This window comes from Pogona vitticeps, chromosome 4 (assembly GCF_051106095.1).
Source record: "Pogona vitticeps strain Pit_001003342236 chromosome 4, PviZW2.1, whole genome shotgun sequence".
Taxonomy (NCBI): Eukaryota; Metazoa; Chordata; class Lepidosauria; order Squamata; family Agamidae; genus Pogona; species Pogona vitticeps.
Genome location: NC_135786.1, coordinates 102,748,041 through 102,770,195, shown reverse-complemented (window position 1 = coordinate 102,770,195; position 22,155 = coordinate 102,748,041).

Here is a 22,155-nt window from a genome sequence, read left to right as displayed (position 1 = left end):
GTCATGTGTCACTTACAAACTATTAAAAAAGAAAGAAAGAACATTTTAGAGCAGCCAGGGGCCTAGAAACAGGCTGGCAAATGAATCAATTTACATGAGATGGTATGTGTAGCATACAGAACCAGTACAAATAGCAAGAAATGTGCCAATTGAACAGACAGCTGTGTGAATGGGCCCAGCTGTATCTATACCCCATGACTACACACAGAAATACATCAATATTTAAAAAGAGGAAAATGAAATGATTCAAATGGTCCATGTGATCAGGCCCTAAAACACAAAATAAAATGCTGCCTTTAAAAAAATCCCCCTGGATTTAAAGGGAAAGCCTGCCTGAAGAGAAAGGTCTCTCTCTGCTTTCCTGGAAGGACAGCAAAGATGGGACCAGCCTGGCTTCCCATGGGAGCGGTGACAGAGAAAGACCTCTTCTGTGTCCCCACCAAAATAGCCTGTGACGGTGGTGGGATCAAGAGAAAGGCCACCCCTGATGATCTTATTAGCCAGGTTGGCTCCTTTCCTTTTCATATAATAGAAACTTGGATCAGATTGGCCTGAGAGTTTCAGGACTCCAAATAATTAGGGGAAAAGTGGGTTTACCTCAATGTCATTTTACTAAAGCTTTCTGTACAATGCAATTGCTCTGTGAACTAGTGACTTCAGGAAATAGAGTAGAAAAAAACAGGAAATGCCTAATGTTCGTCTTTTAGCCTGGGTAAGGTTAAAAGAGAGCTTTGATTATCTAGTGTGGATGTGAGAAAGAATTTTCTCCATGGCTGCTCTCAGGCTTTGGAACTCCCTAAGGAAGGGAAACTAGATTGGCATTCACTGTATTGTTTGAGGGCTGGTAGCAATGATGTAGTGATAAATGTGGAAGTGTGCTTATCACAACAGTTCCCATACCAACACTCTCTCCATAAGAAAGTCAAATAATACAGGAATCTGGATCAGACCATATCCACAAGTGAGGAGCAAGTCTTTTGTGAGATTAATGGCTCTTCGTGGTCCATTCAAGACCAAAACATCTCCTCAATCACATTGTTCTAGATAATATCTGTTTTTCTCTCAGCTACTGTGAAGACTGTAGCTAACAACTGGCTGGCAAGCAAGGGCTTTATTTTTTTTTAATCCAAGTAGGACTTTGACTGTGCTTTGGAAGAGGATTTTAAATTCAATAGGGTTACTGAAAATACTGTATATTTTCTTTTATTGGTCTATTTTTGAATTGTGTTTTAAAATGATTACATTTTTATTCGTTTTCGGCTACCATTGTATTTCTTTTGTTTAAGCCATGGGCAACTTTGAGCCCCTGTCGTGGGAAAAAGGTAGGATATAACCTGAATGAATGGACAAATACCACCTCACCCCATGCTTTCTTTCTCACCCAAGCTCTGATACCTAGAGTATGCTTACATGGGGGTGGGGGGCAGTGAGAGGGCCATGAATAGGAACAGGCAGTTCCATATCTGATCTTTTTATGCTTTATGATGGCCAATTACGGTAGATATTGCTTTTAGCAAGCTAATGTTGGGGTATTTTGTAGTTGTTGTTCTTCCCATTTAGCAAGAGTTTGTGGCTAGAGTTTTGTGGATTGTGCTTTGCTTTCCATGTGGTTTGGACAGCTCTATGTTCAAAGGCAGAGCTCTGCTGATGTCATATTTGGCTTGGTCCTCAAAGCAAGGTATGAAAACATAATCAGAAGCTTTAGAACAGGGATGGACAACCTGTCAGTCTTCAGATGTTGTCCAAATGCCAATCCCATCAACTCTAACCAGGACAAATAATGGTGAGGACTGGCAGGAACTATAGTCAAGCAACATCTGGAGAGTTATGGTGTCCAGTCCTGCTTTATAGAAACAGGTGGAACTTGATTGGTCCTTCAGATCACCTGGCACCTGCTGTGCAATCAGTTGTGATACCACTTCCTCCTCTGTCCATCCACAACTGTAATACCTGTGTCGAGCAGAGAGTGGGCCACTGACCCCCTCTTCTGGTAATCTCCTATAGCAGCATCTAAGAACAAGGTATTCTGGTCTGGAAGCTAGGGCTGTCCATTAGTTTGACCGAGACTTCCATGTTACTTTCTGTAGGTGTACAGAAATTACCATAAGCCTAGAAACTGGTTAATCCCATTGGTGTTTGCTTGGTATGTGTGCATAACGGATGGCTTTCTTCTTAGAAAAGTCTTTAAACTGCTGAACTGTCTTTAAAACAATGTTTTCAAGAAGCAGTGGAGACTTCTGCAAACAGCCTCATTCTGAGATGTGCTGATACACAGTCCTACCACATAGCAGCTGTTTCCAATTGCTGGATAATGTTTTCAGGGTTCAGACATCAAGAACCTGGGAAAAGTTCCAGGAGGCATAGATGAGATGAAAGCTGAGAGCTTATAAAGAAATATAACTTTCAGTTTTATCAGTCAAGTGTTCTATAGACCAATACCTTGGGATTCATGCTTGTGTTTCAGGTTTCCTTGTTTTCAAGGCCCTGCCAAAAGGAGGAAAGACAGGTCTATGCCTGGGTGTGTAAATGGGGCTACATCTCTCTCTCTCTCTCCTCATAGGGTGCAGCGTCTCATCTTTAAAGAGCATGGAAAATTCCAACAACTTCAGGCCATGACATTTCCTGTGCCTTGCAAAAATCTTCCTGTAGGGCTTCCCATCGCAGCTTCAAATAAAATATAAAATCTGGTTGAAAGTAAGTCAAGAAAAACTACCAGATCCAAATCTATGTAGAATTAGTGATATGGCCAGTTCTGACTCAACAAGAAACACTGCAAAGGAAAATTTCTCCTTGCATGAATGTAAGGTTTCACACATAGGAGGGCAGTGTGAAAATCTCTACTGCTACATACTAGTTAACATTGTTATAGTCAATTTTTCATTGGAATCATTGCAAACTGTGCATGCTGCCTTTTAACAGGCTTTGGCTAGAAGGGACCTCTCTCGCCTAGAGTGACTGTCAATCAATCCAGCAACAACCAGATTTTTTTCCTCTCTGGCTCAGATTTTGAAGAGAGCCGTGCCTCTCTACTCAAGAATTCTTTAGTCAGGAGTCAGTTAATCAGTTATGTAGTCATTCAGGCAGACTAAGAATACGTTAAGCTCTGTTCATGTAACCAGTCATTATTTTTCACAATATGCTGTTTTTTATCTATCCAAAACTGTAATTAAATGGAACCTTTTAGTCTTTCTCCTACCAAATGTTTCAGAGTGAGTTATTGAGACTATAAGTGCCAGCTGATGAGAAGCAAGCCAATAAGAGGAAGTCTACTCTGAGGAGATTTGAAGCTAATTCTCCTCTATAAATCCCTGAACTTTTTCTGCTGCATAGTTAGAGGGATTTTTAGTCAACAAATTTCCACACTCTGCCGAGACTTCACACAGTCTTTTGCTATAGTATAACATTTGTCACATTGTATTCAGTAGTGATGCTTGTGTTTTCAAGTATATAGGAAACGGTCTGATTTTAGCAGGAAGTCTTAGGGCACATCTGCACTGGCAGAATAACCCACTATTTGGATTGCTATTGCTGTTGCTTGGTTTACAGCATCCACATATTTTGACTTAGAGCAATCCATCCCACCCCTTTTTAGAGCTGTCACCCCTTTTTGAAACAATGGTAAGGCTACAAGGTTGGTGTTTTGTTTTTGGCATGATTCAGAGTTCCTAATTAGCCCATTCTGAAGCATCTGTCTGTCTGTCTGTCTGTCTATTAACGCAGTACTATTCTAGATAAGCAAGATACATTGGCAGTATTATAAGGAATGCATTTTCCTACCCTCCCTTTTTTTGGTCACAAAATGGAAGTCCAGTAACCACAACCAATTCTATACACACATATACACAGCTAGCTAGCAATAATCCCTCTCTTTCCTGCCTTGGCTCTCTTTTTTGTTGATTCCTCTACCCACATACCCAAGATCAATCATTTGTAGGAAAGAAGGAAGAGAAATTAACCCATAACAAACAAGGGGAAAAAGTCCCTTCTATTTTTTTAAATTCAAAGCAGATAGCATGGTCCAGATCCACTCCATGCGTGAAACAACCCATGGGTAAGCACATGGAGACATGCAAACCAGAGATTAAAATGCAGCAACAAAGGGGAGAAGAGTGTGGACACCACCAGTGCTGTTGTTGTTTTTCTTTAGTGGTTTAGTCATGTCTGACTCTTCGTGACCCCATGGACCAGAGCACGCCAGGCCCTCCTGTCTTCCACTGCCTCCTGGAATTGGGTCAGATTCATGTTGGTAGCTTTAATGACACTGTCCAACCATCTCATCCTCTGTTGTCCCCTTCTCCTCTTGCCTTCACACTTTCCCAACATTAGGGTCTTTTCCAGGGAATCTTCTCTTCTCATGAGATGGCCAAAGGATTGGAGCCTCAGCTTCAGGATCTGTCCTTCCAGTGAGCAGGTAAATAAAATAAGTACAGGTAAATAAAATAAAGCATTGCCTTTAATACTCTTAGCACTTAAATCTGGTTCTTTGGTGTCTCTCCAAAACTGTCAATTTCACTCCCTAGCCATACAAGGCAGATGAAACTGACAAGGACACTGGAGTTGGAAATCAACAGCTCAACCCAGGTGGAGGAAATGCTAGAAAGGAGCTACAGCCTGGCTCCAATTTATCATCATCATCATGATCATAATCATCATTTTGGACTGGCTGGCTGGTTAGCTGCCTTTTTATTATTCCCACCTCCCTTTTTCCTTTCTTCGTCTTCCCTGCTGCCTCAGGCATGTCCCTCTGCACAGGCAAAAAGACAGGCTCAGTTTCAAGGTAAGATGGGAGTTCATGGGCATTTTAAACCTATCAATTTCTATGGATGATTTTCCAATGTGTTTACAATATTTGCTGACAGTCACTGGTCTGGTTGGTGCCTGCTGGCGAAGGGTGGGTTTTGCCTGCCTTATTTCTCCCAAACTCAGACTTTTGATGAATTTCCTCCCTCTCTATCTCCCTCATTTAAAAAAGGACCCTTCCTTCTTTAAAAGAAGAATGATAAATGAGATACATTGGCAGTTTTATGTGTACCATGCTAGGTAGATTCATTGCTGTTTTGCTATGGCACTTACTTTATTTAACAGCAACAAAAAAGAAAAGTTGTGGTTGAGTAAAAGCTGCAGAAAAAGGTGAGGAAGAGGGCAGGAAGGGGAGTGTCATTGATGGAAATGGGGGCAAACTGGAGGACTCCCAAGACCAAGATCAGTGTGACCAAAAGGATCATTCAAATGAGAGATAAACTAGATCGTACCTGTAAGAACCTTTTAAGCATGAACCAGACTGTGCCAATTCCTCCTGTCTGGATGTATCCTTATTATCTCAGTTCTGATCAGGAGAGGTAGGAGTTTTATTGCATTTTACTTCATTTTTCAAATACAGATGTACTAACATTTTCCTATGTCTTTACAAGGAAGAAGAGAAAATGGAGATTCCTCCATCCAGGTCCAGAGATCTGAGTGCCTAGATGTTTGGCTTTGAATTCAATCTCCATTTACTTCATTTTTCAAATACAGATGTACTAACATTTTCCTATGTCTTTACAAGGAAGAAGAGAAAATGGAGATTCCTCCATCCAGGTCCAGAGATCTGAGTGCCTAGATGTTTGGCTTTGAATTCAATCTCCAATCATGTTAGTGCAAAATTTAGAATTTCTGTGAGTGTCCTCCCATTTAACCCCTATGTGGCAGCCAAATAAAACAAGATCCCCTCCTCATTGTTTCATTCTTATTAAAAATAAAAAGAACTCCCCCCCAAAAAAAATCTAAACAAAAGCTTCAACATGAAAAGATGGCCTGTTAGGAATTCTCCATCAGAATCCTCAGTTCTAAATTGAGAGAGAACACATTGTTTTAAATTGTGTTTTTCTGCTATTTGCACAAACTGTTGGTTCAAAATTAGAACTTTTTTTCTTTCAGGAAGCTAGGCACATACACATTACAAGCACACAAGGACATGCTAATTGACCAAATGATACAAAGAATGACTCCTTTTGCTAATTCATGTAATGAGGCATTTCTTGATAGTGTACATTTGACAGAAAGGAACAAAAACCATCTCGGAAATGCATAAAATTTCTCGGGGACTGAGCAAAACAGGCAAACAAAGTTGTGTGGAGATTTGGTACAGGAAATTGTTTTCTCATTTCATGTTGGAGGATGAACAATATTGGGATTCACCTAGGATGCACAGTCATGTGTGCTTGGATACTGTATGTGCTCTTTTGAATGCTAAAAGCATAGCTAGGAAAAACTTCCTCCTCCTCTCCTTGTGCTACAAGTTCATGCTTGCTGGGAGACTGTAGACGTTGTGGTTCCTAAAAAGTAACTTATGCATGCTCTGGTTAAAAGTGAAGGTGGCTCATGCCCTTTGATAAAGCAGGGTCTTGAACTGAGCTGAAAAAAATTCTACTTATGTTCAACTGAATGCAATTCAGTTGACAAGATCAGGTGCTGAGGTGTCAAGATTTCATTCACACAGAGATTGTGGGATGCCAAGGGAGCAAGACTTAATTCACACAGCATGTGGGCTATCATCCTTACTTTTAGCTCTTTCACATTTGGAAGAATGGATAGCCAGGGGTACTGTGAGGGGAGGAAGTAATAGAAGACAAGCAGATTTTCATGCAAATGAATTCTTTGATTTTGAGGAAGGGCCTGCTGCACTATGATGGAAGCAATGTAAATTGGCAAACAGCAAATTAAAATAGAAGAGACAGCCAATTGATGAAGACACTAAACAAGCTAGAACAACTAGTAATTCAAGGATGTTGCTAAAGAATCATTCTGCTTTTAGAGAACAACAAAAAAGAAATAGGGGGTTGCCATGCTACTTGATTAGCCTGCTTTACCTGAGATTATGAAGCCTTTGCTCTGGATATCCCTGTGCCCACAGCACCTGAATTCCTTTCTACAGTCAACTGAGACAGAAGTATGTCTGCCCCTCTCCCAAAATTTATCTGTCCTTTTACACTGACACCAGAAGGACACATTTCCTGGTCTTGGACTTTTTGTTGTTTCGTCATTAAGTTGTGTCTGACTCTTCAAGACCCCATGGACCAGAGCACGCCAGGCCCTCCTGTCTTCCACTGCCTCCTGGAATTGGGTCAAATTCATGTTAGTAGCTTCGATGACACTGTCCAACCATCTCATCCTTTGCCGTCCGCTTCTCCTCTTGCCTTCACACTTTCCCAACATCAGGGTCTTTTCCAGGGAGTCTTCTCTTCTCAGGAGATGGCCAAAGTATTGGAGCCTCAGCTTCAGGATCTGTCCTTCCAGTGAGCACTCAGGAAGTGTGCTTTTGATTTCCTTCAAAATTGATAGGTTTGTTCTCTTTGCAGTCCAGGGGACTCTCAAGAGTCTCCTCTAACACCATAATTCAAAAGCATCAATTCTTTGGCGGTCAGCCTTCTTTGTGGTCCATCTCTCAGTTCCATACATCACTACTGGAAAAACCATAGCTTTGACTATGTGGACCTTTCTCAGCAAGGCGATGTCTCTGCTGTTGAAGATGCTGTCTAGGCTTGTCATCACTTTCCTCCCAAGAAGCAGGTGTCTTTTAATTTCATGGCTGCTGTTACCATCTGCAGTGATCATGGAGCCCAAGAAAGTAAAATCTGTCACTGCCTCCATATCTTCCCCTTCTATTTGGCAGGTAGTGATGGGACCTGTGGCCATGATCTTAGTTTTTTTTAATGTTGAGCTTCAGATCATTTTTTGCACTCTCCTCTTTCACCCTCATTAAGAGGTTCCTTAATTCCTCCTCATTTTCTGCCATCAGAGTGGTATCATCTGCATATCTGAGGTTGTTGATATTTCTTCCGGCAATCTTAATTCCCGTTTGGGATTCCTCCAGTCCAGCCTTTCTCATGATGTATTTTGCATATAAGTTAAATAATGTCTTGGACTAGGGTTGTGAAATCTTAGGGGATGTGATGCTGCCCACCTCATATCCACCCACTTGAAGTAACATGCCACATGAGTGGTCCAAGCTGAGACAACACCAATGACAGTAGTCAAGATGGTCTACAGCATACCCTCTTGTGTTCACTATTATTCACACTGTCAAAAAAAAAAGAAGTCCTGAGACAATTGCTTCGTGTTTGGGTGAAGTGGATAACTGATGAAAAAAAGGAGCCAGCTTCTGGGATTTTCCCATGATTAGTGTCACTTTGTGAATGGTAGCGATCACAAGAGGGTACCCTGTGTAGACTGTCCTGATTGCTACCCTTGGTGTTGTCAACATTCAGGCTGCCCTTTGCTATGTAAAGCTTGGCATCCTTTTTCCTGCTAGCAACCTCAGCATAATATTTTGCAGCAGTATCAGGCCATATCAGGATATTTTATATCACAGATACAGAAGCACAATGTCCCACATTCATAAACCAGAGGCACTTTTAAGAAAAAGAATTGAATTGACTAGTAAAATATGAGAAAGCTTGCTTGCCCCGACCAAGCAAGGCTGTTTCTTTCTAGCTCATTTCTATTACTTTTCTCCTCAGCTTTTTGCCCTTTCTTGACCATTCCCCATGGGATCATTCCTCCCCCTCTGTCTCACACATCTGCAGAGGAATTTTAGTTTATTTTATTTTTTGGTTTCTCCTTTACTTTTTCATCATTTCTTGATCTCTCTTTCAGAATACTGTACTCCCATCTGAATTTCCATCGTTTTCTTTGGCCAGAGGCTTACACAGTGAATTGGGGACTGTGCCTTTCAGAGGAGAGCCAGGCGGTGTGACTGGGTAACGTTGGGCAAGTTGGATAAACCTAGTCCTCTCCTTGAGTGCCCCCTTCACACTGTCCCCATTTTCCCTGCAGTGAAGGTCTCCGGCATTTGATTGTTTGCTTTGTTTATCAATTGGCTTGTTTGGATTTTTGAATATTCCATTTTACATTTATCTAAATCTTACGTGTAATAAGCGAGCAGTAGAAGTTTTCCCTGTTTAACAGTTTCATTAATATTGTTTTTTCTAGCTATACATTTTTATGAAGCTGTATTTCTGGCTTCCATTGAGACACCAGAGTTTGAAACAGGAGAAGTGATTCAGCAATTGGAGATGTCAATATATACAGAAATGTTCGGTGTGTTCCGATGTAATGAACAACAACTGAATCATATCTCATAATACCTGTAATTGTTCTGGGACTTTGTGATGGTAATAAATCCCAGGCCATGGAAACACTGTGTTACAGCTAGCATGGTTACATTTTCTACAATGATAGCAATGTTATTACTTTTAGAAAGTAATATAATCTTGGAAGAACCTTAGATCTGTAGAGCTGGAAGGGACCTTATGGATCATTGAGTCTAGCCCTTGTCAAGGAGGCACAGTGGGGAATCAAACTCCCAACTTCTGGCTCTGCAGCCAGATACTGTACTTAAACCATTGAGCTCTTCAGCAGTTTTCTGCTGGACTGGTAACCTCATTACTTTTAAAATGTAATAAGTAATGTATACTTGATACTCTAAAAATATTGCTTTTGTAGGGTCATGGAAATCTGGAGTCATTTGGGATCATTCTGCATTCAAAAAGTGTATTTTTTTTCCAGAGGGAAGTTAAGAAGTATTGCATTGTTCTTCAAGTAATGAGTGAAAAGCATTGCTAACAAGATGCTTTTCCCACCTCCCATGACAAGCGACGAGTTCCTTTTTAAAAATGTGATGGTATAAGCTCCAAAAATCTCTTGCACAGAATGGGCTAATATGGCTAACTGTCACAAAGGGGCTAGGCAAGGTGGATGTTCCACAGAACCGCTAGTTCCCATTGGCTAAGCAGTTCTGATCCTGGAAAGGCCAGAAACCAGCATGATATCATGAAACAAAAGGAACAGTAGAAGCAAAATCCTATGACAAGCCATGTTGGAAATGGTCCAGAAAATGAGAAGAGCAGAAAACCAGAGGTTGAAGTCATTGAGAGGTAAAACTGAGAGGCAGAATAGGGGAAGAGAAGATGTGCCAGGTTCAATGCTGGAAACCTTCCAATCTCCATCCACAGAGGCTGGAAACAGTCAAGCCTGCATCCATCTACACAAAGCTGTTCCCTCACCCTCCTTTCTGCAGACAGTGGAGGTCCAAGGGGGAAGAAAAGATTCCACCAGATCATAAAGCACTTTCCCTTTGTTTGGCAGTCAGCTCAAACGCTGAGCCATTGAAGTTTCTTTTGACTTGAGGGGACGAAAGTGTTGTGTTTTGCTGTGGAATTAGAAGAAGAAAGAGTTGTCGGGCTTCCAGTTGGTCTGGATCTCATTTAAACCCACCAGTTGAAAGCTACAGATGAAGAACTTGCCCCTCCCCCATTCAAAATAGAAGCAGAATCATATGTCGATCACGATTAAAAAAAAAATTCAATGGGTTGTGCTGAAAAAGCTTTTCCTATGAAGAGGCTGTTCCCCCACAAAAAAATGTCCCCCAAAATAGAGGGAGCTTTACATGGCTTTGTTTTGGGGGTGACAGAGAGCAAGCAAGAGAGATGGAGAGTGCAGGAATAATTTTAACACAAAATAAATTAAACTCTCTGTCAAAACAATACAGGATATGCAGTTCTGCTGGAACTGTTTGTCCGAAGCAATTTTCTTTTCTGCCAGAAACCCCCTAACTGACGATGGAACTGTCTTTATGGGCAAAGGGAGTTCTCTTGATCACAGCAGAACCCCCGGGAGGATTTTTTTTTTTTTTGAAGGGGTCTCATTTTGGTTCCAAGGCTGTCTTAGTGTGTAAAGCCAAAATGAAGTGTGAGTTGAGAACTGATTAGGTAGCATTCTGCCTTCTGACAAGCTTTTGCATTTCATATTGCTTCAGCCATTGCCTAATAGCAAATGTTTATGTGAGATCTATAAACAAACTCAAAATGGGAGGACAATTCAGAAGAGATGATTTTAAAAAGAACTTTTCTCTGAAATTCTGGTGGGTCTAACTATCTTCTGTCTATTTGTAATATCTTGGTTTTTGAAATGAAGGGAATAATTATAGAGATGCTTCCCAGTGTCTAACCATGTCTATAGAAGCCACACAAAAAATGCCCGTAAGGAAGGACTTACATCATTTATTTACAGCATATTTAATATGGAAAGGGATGAGAAATTGATTGGTTCATTTGTCAGTATGAAACAAATCCAATTTGAAATCAAATGCAGATCTGAACTCAATAGGCCAATGAAATACATACATTTTGAATTTGCAATGCCATCTACAGAACTTTAAAGCATCCACCCATTTCACAAACATAGTTGGAAAAAAATCATATTTTTTTTTAAAAAATGTAATATATAGTATATATATGTTATTAATTTCTGAGCCAAGAAGAAATGCACACAAAATTGTAATGAGTGTAAGCCAATGAATAGCTAGCTGTCTTGGAATCCATGTATCAGGCTGGGAATGGAGAACAAAGTCTGCTCATTTAAAAACTGAGCTAAAACAGAGTTCTCGATCACAAATCCATTCGGATCATAATCCGTGATAGGACAGTCTAAGTTGGGGGTGCACAACTTGTGCCACCCCCTCCCCAGAGGCTGCTGATCTGCAATTTCCATTGGTAGTGAGGAATGACAGTAGGGGCAGTTCAACAACTTGAGGAAGGTCGCAGGTTGCCCATCCCCATTCCAAGCACAGGAGTGTTAATACAATAAGATGACCAGTGTTTCCCACAAAGAATAAATGATTGTGCTTCCCAGGCTTACCATTCTTTGCAGTATGTATGCTCTCCCTCAGTGATCCCCAACCTTTTCTGAACTGTGGACCGGTTGGGGGGGGCAACCCCCGTGCCTGCAGGTGGGCAGGGCACTCTTGCGCTCTTGTGCGCATGTGTGGGTAGGCGGGGCACCCTTGCAGGCGGGCCATGTGTGCACGCGTGTGGGCATGAATGAGGTGAGTGCAGGCGGGGTGGGTCCAAGGCCCAGTCCTGCCAAGGCAACAGACTGTCACTGGGCTGTGGACCAGGGGTTGGGGACCCCTGCTCTACCTAGTACAAAATGCTGACAAATCACCCAACAATTTCTTTAGAGACATTCTCTTAAATGAAGCATGGTTGCTCAGAAAGAAATGTTGTGATTGAATCATTTGCAATGATCCCACACACATTGGCTTCATCTGGCTGCTGTATTGCTCACTGAATGGCGATATAGTTTTATTGTACAGTGAATGGATATTTGAATTTTATAAAGCAAATTGTCTATTTGAGACAGGAATACAAGCCTTGAAAGACCTCGGTCTAATGCAAAGAATATGGCTCTCTGGGTGCTGTTAGAATTGTAGTGCCCAAATCTTCGACCAATGTAATTGCTCTGGCAATTTAATAATTTAATTTGAGTCATGGAAGGTTTTTATCCATGATGAAGAAGAAATGTGTGCTAAACCTGGAGAACTATTGCACTTTTCACAACAGTAACCATTTCCCCCCACGCTGTAACAATTATAATGTATAAAGCAGTGGTGGGGAGTGTGTGTGGCTGGGAGATGGTGTTAGACTACAACACCCATCATCTCTGTTCATTGGTCATGCTGTCTGGGACCCATGTAAACTGCATTTCAACAACATTTGTACATTCTCTACCCCAATGTAAAGGGTTGTGCAGCACACAGAACAACTATTTCTTGGCATTAGTTTAACTGTTATTATGTTGATTTGTTTCATTCTCACACAATTCAAAATAGAATGCAAGATTTTTTTCCCCTCCTTCTTGTACGATGGTGGAATTTTTTTTTCTTTATTTAGTCAACTGATGAGAAATTGCAAACGTTTTTGAGACTAACTTTTGCATCTTTGTATAAATTAAATGGCGGCTGTTATCTGGTTGCAGTGAGTAACAAAATGTGTGGTGTCGGATGGGTTGCTTGTGTATTTGCGATCAATCTGCCATCATTCTGAACTAAACTCACTTGGAAAAAACATGCTAGTTTTTTTGCTGCCATACATCTTTGGCCCACGTTGTGAAAAACATGAAGAATATAATTTGCTTGATGTCTCAGTCTTGCACAAGAGGTGAGATCTCATGTGAAGGTAGGAGAATTCGGAACAGGAGTTCTTTGCCACATTGAATCAGCTTGTCTCTGTGAAAATTAAGGTAACACCAAAAATTTCTTAACATCCATTGTTTATGAAGCTTGATGGTAAAGACATATTTTGGCAAGGTCAAAGGCTTCCACAGCCAGAATATCAAAATGTCTCAATGAGAAAATTGGTACAGAAAACAAATCCTGAATATTGAGAAGACACTAGACTAAAAAAAAGCAATATATGCTGAAAGAAAAGTTACTCCATATGCATTTTGAAGTGAAGGGCAGCCTATAGTGATGAAAAGCCCCAGGCTCTGGCACTTAATGATAAGCCAAAGAATTTAAGACTAACATAGTAGAAGGTAGCATTGTCAGTGGGATGCAGTAAATTACTTAGCATCTAGTTTCTATCTTTAATTTGTACTGTCATTTGGCTACATTAAATTATTCACCAGATAGTTTTCATCTTTGATTCCTACTGCTTCTCCAAAATGAGAGATAGAAAATTAAAATCGTATGAAATTCACTGCATGTGTTCAGAAAACATTAGAGTTTATTTTTAATTGATCATATAGAAGAGAAATACAAATTCTGATGGCACCTATTTAGATTGTTGTTGAGCTTATAAAATGTCATGCACACACAGATGGATGTTGTGGGAAACTTCTGCTTAAAGGTTGTAGCTGCATTCTGTTCCAGTGACATGCATACACTCCTGGCAGCTGCCAGCAGGCGGGGTAACCCCTTATTCGGCCCTTTCGCTTAGAAGTAGAGCATAAGATCAAAGGCTTATTTCAGCCAATCCTAGTTATGATTAGGTAACTAGTATCCTATCTGAATTCCAACAACATACTATGTGAATCATGCTAAGTAAATAAAAGAGCTCTAGGGGCGTTCCTGGTAGACTCCGCTGGCTCGGACATCCGTTGTCGACTCCTTTGTTCTTTCTCTAAGACAATTAGACTTCCTTTGTTCTGTGACCACCTACAGGATGTGACTGTGTGAATCTGATACATGGATGTGTGTCAATACAAGAATTGCTTCTTGTTTTAACAAATGCTCCATCTTTTGTAGGGGGATAAATCTCCCTAACCCTCTCTAGGTGGCATGGGACCAGTTTTGCCAAGATTTTTACCTCACGAGCTGCTTTAAACCTGGAAGGAGTTCAAAGCCAGCAGGAATTCCAATTACTTCTGAGCCTTCCTGGGGCTAAAACAACTCAAGGGGGTGGGGAACTGTAGTGACATTATCCCTCATTTCACTAGAAGACATGAATGGGCATTTTCAATTTTAAAAAACTAAAACAGGTTTGTTTGTTTTTTTGCAAGGGAGGGTTTTTTGGGGTTCATGCAGCCCACCAAGTGTTAGCTTGTGCAGCTGATGACCTCTGGAAATTGCTTCCCCTTCCTCCCGGAAGGTACAGTTTTTTTGTGAGCAAAAATGCCCGGACAGTTCAGAACATTAATTGGGGGACCAATTGTTTTTTCCCTCACAGGTGAGAACACTGCAGCCTCAGTTTTACCAAAGATCTAAGTCACTGACACTAATCTGAGAGTGAATGTGCATGCCTTGGTAAGGCTTGTGGGCAAACCTCCATGTATGCTTTTGCTCATGGCGGCCACACACATCAGGAAATGGTGCTGGGAGCGGGGATAAAAATGGGATAGTTTGCACTTTGCTGCCAGTCACTGGCAGATAGGATGGATTATTTTTTAAAAAAGAAAAAAAGTTCCTTTTCAAACAATAGATTTCCAAAGTTTAGAAAACCCTATGGAAGCAGAACTGCAAGGTGTAAACAAATGTGAACAAGGGGGTGGGAGGAGAGAAAGTGAAACTGATGGATTTGCCTATCAAGTGAGAGTGCTTTTGTGCATACATCTTTTGAAAATGCATTCCATGTTTGTGGTACTGAAATAGAGTTGTGATCCCCATGCCAGGGGTATCTGCACCTACTGCATCTAGCCTGTACTCGATCTTTGAGAAATTTATTGAGTTCATTTTTTTATAAGAAGTTAGGAGAATCTATAGATCTCACCATAAATGGAACACGAAGAAGAGGCAGCATTAAGAAAGAAAGAAAGAAAGAAAGAAAGAAAGAAAGAAAGAAAGAAAGAAAGAAAGAAAGAAAGAAAGAAAGAAAACAAAATTGAAGGTGGGACTCTGTGTCTCCTTGCAGGCGCCATCTGCACTCTGATAGTCCGACCTGAAGTTTACTTTGCCCCTTTGGTGTTTCTTGTTTTTAGCTATGGCTGACATTTTAAGAGGAATACAGGAATAAAGCTATATCCACGAGCCCCACCCATGACTCCTAGTTCTGACTGATTTCTGTACACCAAGACAGCTTTGCATGAAGGTGTCCATGTATGTGTTGTGCTTGCTTTAATGGCACACCAGAAATCTGGAGTGAGGAGAGAAGGCTGGGAAGCACATACTGGGTCCCGTTGTGCCAGATAGACCAAGGGAGGCAGTGGAGCACCTTGTCAGTGCATGGCAAATTAACAACAACAACAACAACAACAACAACAACAACAACAACAACAACAACAACAACAACAACAACAACAACAATAATAATAATAATAATAATAATAATAATAATAATAATAATAATAATAATAATAATAATAATAATAATAATAATAATAATAATAATAATAAAAAATCCCCCATGGTCTGGCGGTGAGCTTTCTACAAACCCCAGCAGGACCATAAGGTTTGGAAGGAACTCTCTCAGTTACAACTGCTGCAGTTTGTCCTTCTTCCCTAACCATTGAAAACTTTTCCTCCGCACCAGCTCTAGTTTGATATATTACCCGGTTAGTTGTAGTTTACCTAGATTCTGGGGTCCTTTTCTCCAGATTTCCCTCCTCAGTGGATGTTGTTGACTCCAGTTGGTGTGTGTGTGTGTGCTATGAGCCCATTCTAGATTTTCGTCTGCACTTATAATTAGAGGTGGCTGGAATGAGGTAGCAGACATACCAAACAGTTCTTCTGATTTTTGTACTGCTAGTTTTAAAGACTCAGTTTTAGATGGTGCATTCAGAAACTGCCATCAGTAGCATTATTTTAAGGAACATACTGTATTTACTTTGTGATTCCCCACCTCCAGCAGTACTTGCTTGTTCGTAAGTCAGTAAGATGCAGGAAGCACCTTTTCCCACTTGCCTTCGTTACATTCACTGCTGGCCTCATAAGAACACATTTCTAAAATGCATCCATTGCCATTTATGCTTGTGATCCAATCAGCATTTCTAGTAAAACAGCATTGGACCAAATATAGATTTTGGAAAAGCCGTGTAATCTGATAGTGCTGCTTGATTTGATCAGCTTTAATTCCACAGCAACTTGATGCTGAATTAAGACCTACTGAGTCAGAGATTAGAGCTGAGGTAAGGTATTATTTTATTTTATTTTAATTCACATTGCATTTCACTTAGAGATTGCTGCCAGAATATGTTTAAGATCCACCTTAACCTTAAAAAAACACAACACAGTAAGAATGAACATTAATAAGATACAGAATAATTGCTTCACTTTTATTAGCTGCACCCAAGGTAAATTAACTTTGTATGTTGGCTTCTCTTTTAAGCTGACACTTTTCATTCCATTTACTTCACATTTTCTATTAGGTATGAAATGTACATCCTACTGTGACAATACTTTTTTAATCAGGTCCCCTTCAAAAAATTTTGACAGAGTACATTAATAAATGCAATTGAAATATGATTCAGTAGAAGGAAAAGGGAAACAAAGCACATTTCTTTTTCCCTGAAAAATTCTAACAAGTCCCTAGGAAAACTTCACAGGCTTATGGTTTGGGCCTGTAATTCACTGTGACAGAAACCAAGAGTTTAGTAATGAAAATGAGACTTTTACCACAACATCACAACTTGTGCTGGCATTATGATTGGATGGATTTATGGGCACCTTGGCCAGAGTCACACAATTTGTGACCCATCTAGGATATCCACAGCCAAAATCATCTTGCATAATTAAGAGATGAATTGTTTCAAGTCTAGAAATCACCACAGACTTTAAGTGCTGCATACCGAGTATGCTCAGTTGTGTGATCCATAGTGGTTTCTTAATTTGCAGTAATTAGTCTGCAAACGTTATGCCATTAGTTATGCTGGCACAATGGCACAAAAATATTTTGGCTTGTGTCTAGACATGGGGACAAATATAAAGATGAATCAGTATATTTATTAAATATCCCTGATTCATCAGATATTCGTTGCTTCGTATTCTTGGGGTCCAGAGACCCCAATGAATACAAAGCAATGAATATAATATAACCCTTTGTCCCTTCATTCCCTCTCCACTTATGCCCTGCGGATCAACTGTTCCTTGGGGCATAAGCAGAGAGCGGTTTTCCCTTTGGGCAGCCAAATAAATAAATAAATAAATAAATAATTTCAAGGCATCCTGTTTAAAGGATGCCCATGCCCCATTTAAACAGAAAAAGGATCAAGAAGGGGAAGCAAGGCCTTCAAAATTAGTACTTGGGCAGCCATTAGTACTTGAACAGCAAACTGAGCAGGCTAAATATACAGTGGTGCCTTGACTTACGAACGCCCTGACCAATGAACAATTTGACTTATGAACAGCTCCGGCTGCAAAATTTTGTTTTGACTTGCAGCAGGAGCTTTGATCTACGAACAAAAAAAGGCAGGGGGAAAAGGTGGGAAATTTAAAAAAACTAACTGTTGGTGGTGAAGAGGCTGCTTCTTTGTAGCTTTCGCCCCAACGGTAAGGGAAAGGGAGGCTCAGCCTTCCAGGCTTCTGCCGCAGCTGCCATTGCTGCCTTCAGAGGCCTCCCGGGGCTTCCCCCACCATGGGAGACCTCCCGGGGGTCCCCTGCTGCTGCCATTGCCACCTTCGGAGACCTCCCGGGGCTTCCTCGCTGCCATGGGAGACCTCCCAGTGATCCCCCGCCACCGCTGATTGCCACCTTTGGAGGCCTCCCAGGGCTTCCCTGCCGCCATGGGAGATCTCCCGGAGGTCCCCGCTGCCATAGGAGATCTCCTGGGGATCTCCTGCCACCGCCAATTGCCACTTTCAGGCTTTCCCGGGGGGTAGACCGGGCCTACAAGGAGGGCTTCCCCTGGTAGGCCCAGTCTACCCCCCGGGAAAGCCTGAAGGCAGCGATTGGCAGCAGCAGGGGACCCCTGGGAGGTCTCCCATGGTGGCGGGGAAGCCCTGGCCCGGCAGCAGCGGTTGGAATCTTGGGGGCTTCTTGGCAGCGGCGGCAAGGTGCTGCTTTTTGCTTTTTTAAAACAATTTTTAAAATCTTTTGCAGGGTGGGATTGGGCTGGTGGGTTATGTTTCTGTTTATTTTGGGATTTATTTTGTTTTTTGCATTCCCAGGAGCTTGCAGTGTTTTATTGGGGGGGGGGTATTTTTTCCTTCGGCCGGAACGGATTAATTGGTTTTCAGTTCATTCTTATGGGAAATGGTGCTTTGACTTACGAACATTTTGACTTACAAACACCATACCAATACCGATTAAGTTTGTAAGTCAAGGCAGCACTGTAGTTGTCAAATTGTCATTGCACTATCCATTATGGTGAGATATATTCAATTTCTTTTTAAATTTAGTGTTTGTATCGATATTTTCAGCTTGATAGGATGGACAGCTTCAGTTTCCAAGGGCCACACTGACTGACAAAAATGTGGAAAAAGAACCCCAAATATGTCCAGAAGTTCAGTTTTAGGGAAAAAATTGTGAGTGGCTTGGAGGTCTCTGGCCTATTCAAAATGTGGATTATTGCTTCTGGAGGCAATGCACCTTTTTTTGGGTATGGGAAAATATTTTTTTTGATGGAGAGTTGTGTAGGTTTAATGGAGATGGTGTTGCAAAGAAAGCTGTGGGAGGCCACATTTTGCCCACCCCAATCTGTATGCATAAATTGGCATGTACAAATGTTATGCAACTCCTGCTCCTCCTTTGTCTCTTCTTCAGGTGATGCATTCCCTATTTTCTGATGTTGTGTCTATGGCCACCCTAAATGTGCCAAAGAGGATGCAACAGGCAAGCTATCTGTTAGGTTAAGTCAGCGTCTTGATTTTGCTGTCTAACTGGAAGAGAAAGAAAACAAGGTGGTATTCAAACATGTGGATGGTCACACTCACAATTTTTAGCTAGTGGATCACATCCACAGCTGGATGGGTTACAACATTTGTAGACCTGACCTAGTTCATCCTAGGACTTCCTTGTGTAATCACATATGTAGAAGATCTGTGACTGTCTAATGACATAGTTTTGATGTCCAAAAAAATCTAATCCAAATGGCACCCATGTTAACAGAAATATGAACAAGACAACTAATAGTTAATAACCTTCCATGATGTTCCAAAATATGCCATTTCAGGCAGAGCACCTCACCTGAATAGCAGTAGGAAAACTACATGAACCACTAAGCAAATGCTACAGCAGACTCGTCTAGAGGCCAAGATGAAAACTGATTTCCCACCAAAAATGAAACACCTAACAGTGTTTTTTTGTATTGAAAGCAGACTTGGTTGGCTTAGATATCTTTCAAGTGGCTGTCTCAGCCAGAACACAGTTGGAAGACATATGATATAGCAGTCTAATTGAATGTTTGCACCAAATTAGAAAGAGCTTGAAGAATCTGTACTACTTTTTCCTCTCTAGAAAAAAAAGTCTCTATAAATATTATATGTTTATTTTTACATTGTTGTCATTAAGGATGTGATCACACAGGTCTATAGCTCAAATTTTGGTGTAGTCTGGTTGCTATTTCCTATAAATTACATGGTATAAAGGGAATATTCCAGTTCAGTCCCAGTCTGTGCCCAAGCTGGGCCTTTTTGGTCCAACAGCAGGACTACTACTTTTGGGGATTGGGTTTAAGTGATTACCTGATGGACAGAACGGTCACTTTAAGAGGGATCATTCCTGTTAAAGTGAAGCTTTCCAGTGAGATCAGACACATACCTTTTACTAACTGATTGCTAGATTGTTTTCCAGATGTACAGAGTGGGGGATGGAGTGAGCACAGATTCATAATGCAATTATACTTCATGGCTACTCTACTACAGAAAACACAAATGTTTTAAATTGTTATCATTGTATCCAATGATGTAGGATGGAAATGTCCAGCATACACACACACACAAGACTGCTCTGTCAAATGTGCACAACTTCCTATTGGTAAAGGATGAGGATAATACTTTAATTTCTTAAACTGTATGTAAATGAATACATCTCGAGAATGATGGGATAAAAATAAATTCTTTCAAAACCCATAAACACCTTTCTGGATGAGATATGAAAAGCACCAGACAAAAAAGGAACACAAACACACACACACAGGGGGAACATTTCTTTGTTCTGATTGCTGTGTAATATCCGTGAAGTAGTATACTGATGAGCAATTAAGATCAGAAGAGTGTAGAATAAACAAAAATGAAGAAAACATGATATTGAGAGGCCATTTAAAAATGGTCAAGCAGACTTAATTAAAGCAAATATTTTGGGGTAATCCAGCACACTTCCTGAGTGCTCACTGGAAGAACAGATCCTGAAGCTGAGGCTCCAATACTTTGGCCATCTCCTGAGAAGAGAAGATTCCCTGGAAAAGACCCTGATGTTGAGAAAGTGTGAGGGCAAGAGGAGAAGGGGACAACAGAGGATGAGTTGGTTGGACAGTGTCATTGAAACTACCAACATGAATTTGACCCAACTCCAGGAGGCAGTGGAAGATGGGAGGGCCTGGCGTGCTCTGGTCCATGGGGTCACCAAGAGTCGGACATGACTAAATGACTAAACAACAACAACAATAGCCAGAAAGATAACTTTACTTATTACGTTTATTTATTTATTAGAAATCTCCAGTGCTTTTAAGATAACATCTTGCTCTTATCAAGTGCATTTTTTAAAAAATCAACTAATCCTTGAGTCTGCAGGGGGGAAAAAATCTGCCTTTCTTAGCTGGTGCTTTTTTCCAGACTCAAGACTTGTCTTCACTAAACTAGAACCATATCCATTCCTGATAATCCTGCTCACACCTCCAGAAGAGAGCATCATATGCTTTTCTTGTGACAATAGGAGCTTGGGGAACAATCTAGGTCACTAGAATAATAATGGCATCAGTGTTGTTGAACATATGCAAAGAGCTTCCTCTGTTTCCTGGTGCTTAAGTAGGTAAATTGCTATCTCCCTCTAAATCAGTAGTTCAAACAGATATCTGAATACCACGGATATCTGATGACTGTTTAGCATCCATTCTGGATTGAGTGTCCTCAATATTAAGCTATCTTTATCTGTGATTTAGAAGTTCCACTTTTAACATGAATCTCCAGACTTCGTGTAGGCTGTACTGAGTTTGATGCATGTCTGGGAAATTTGCCTTTTGCTCACATAGGGACTGATTCAGGAGTACAGCTGTCACAAACTGTATTTCGGATCTGGTTCATGAATTAACTGTCTGCTGCTGAGTTCTCACAGTAACAGCCAATTAAAAGTACAAAAAAAAAGAAAAGAAAAGAAAAGAACTTGCTTTGGAACATTGGATCCAAATCTCAAAGACATGGGAAAGTCCACTGACGATGGAATACTTCAGTGAAAATAATTCTGTAGCACTTCTTAAAGTAAGGTATGTATATGTCTCTGTAGTTGTAGTTTTGAAAAAAAAAACAATTTATAACATCTACAGTAAGATATGGGGTATGGGTGTGAATACTTGACAGTAAGGAAACCTGAGAGGGAAAAAATTGATTTGTTTGAAATGTGGTGGAGGAGAGTGTCACACACCCCCAGTTCCACTGTTTGTTTTTCTACACACACATTTTCCCTTTCGGGCATGACATGTACTTTTCATCCTTTTTCGCTGCCACCAGAGGATCGGTTCCTCTCTATACCAAATATGACTATTATACCAGTGTTGTCCAATATAACAATGTTTATTTATGTGTTTGTAGGTAAATCATATACAGAAAATCATGGATGGTCTTTTATTCTTCATTCAATAAACGTTGCTTTGATTACATTTAAGTTTGCTTATGTAGATTCACTTTAATCAAGGTATTTATATATTCAAATATCTATTTATTTCTTAGCACGTTTAACTCTGTCCAATCTTAACCACATAAACTTTCCAAGACTTGTCCTATTCCCATCTCTTTCTCAATCTCTCTATTAC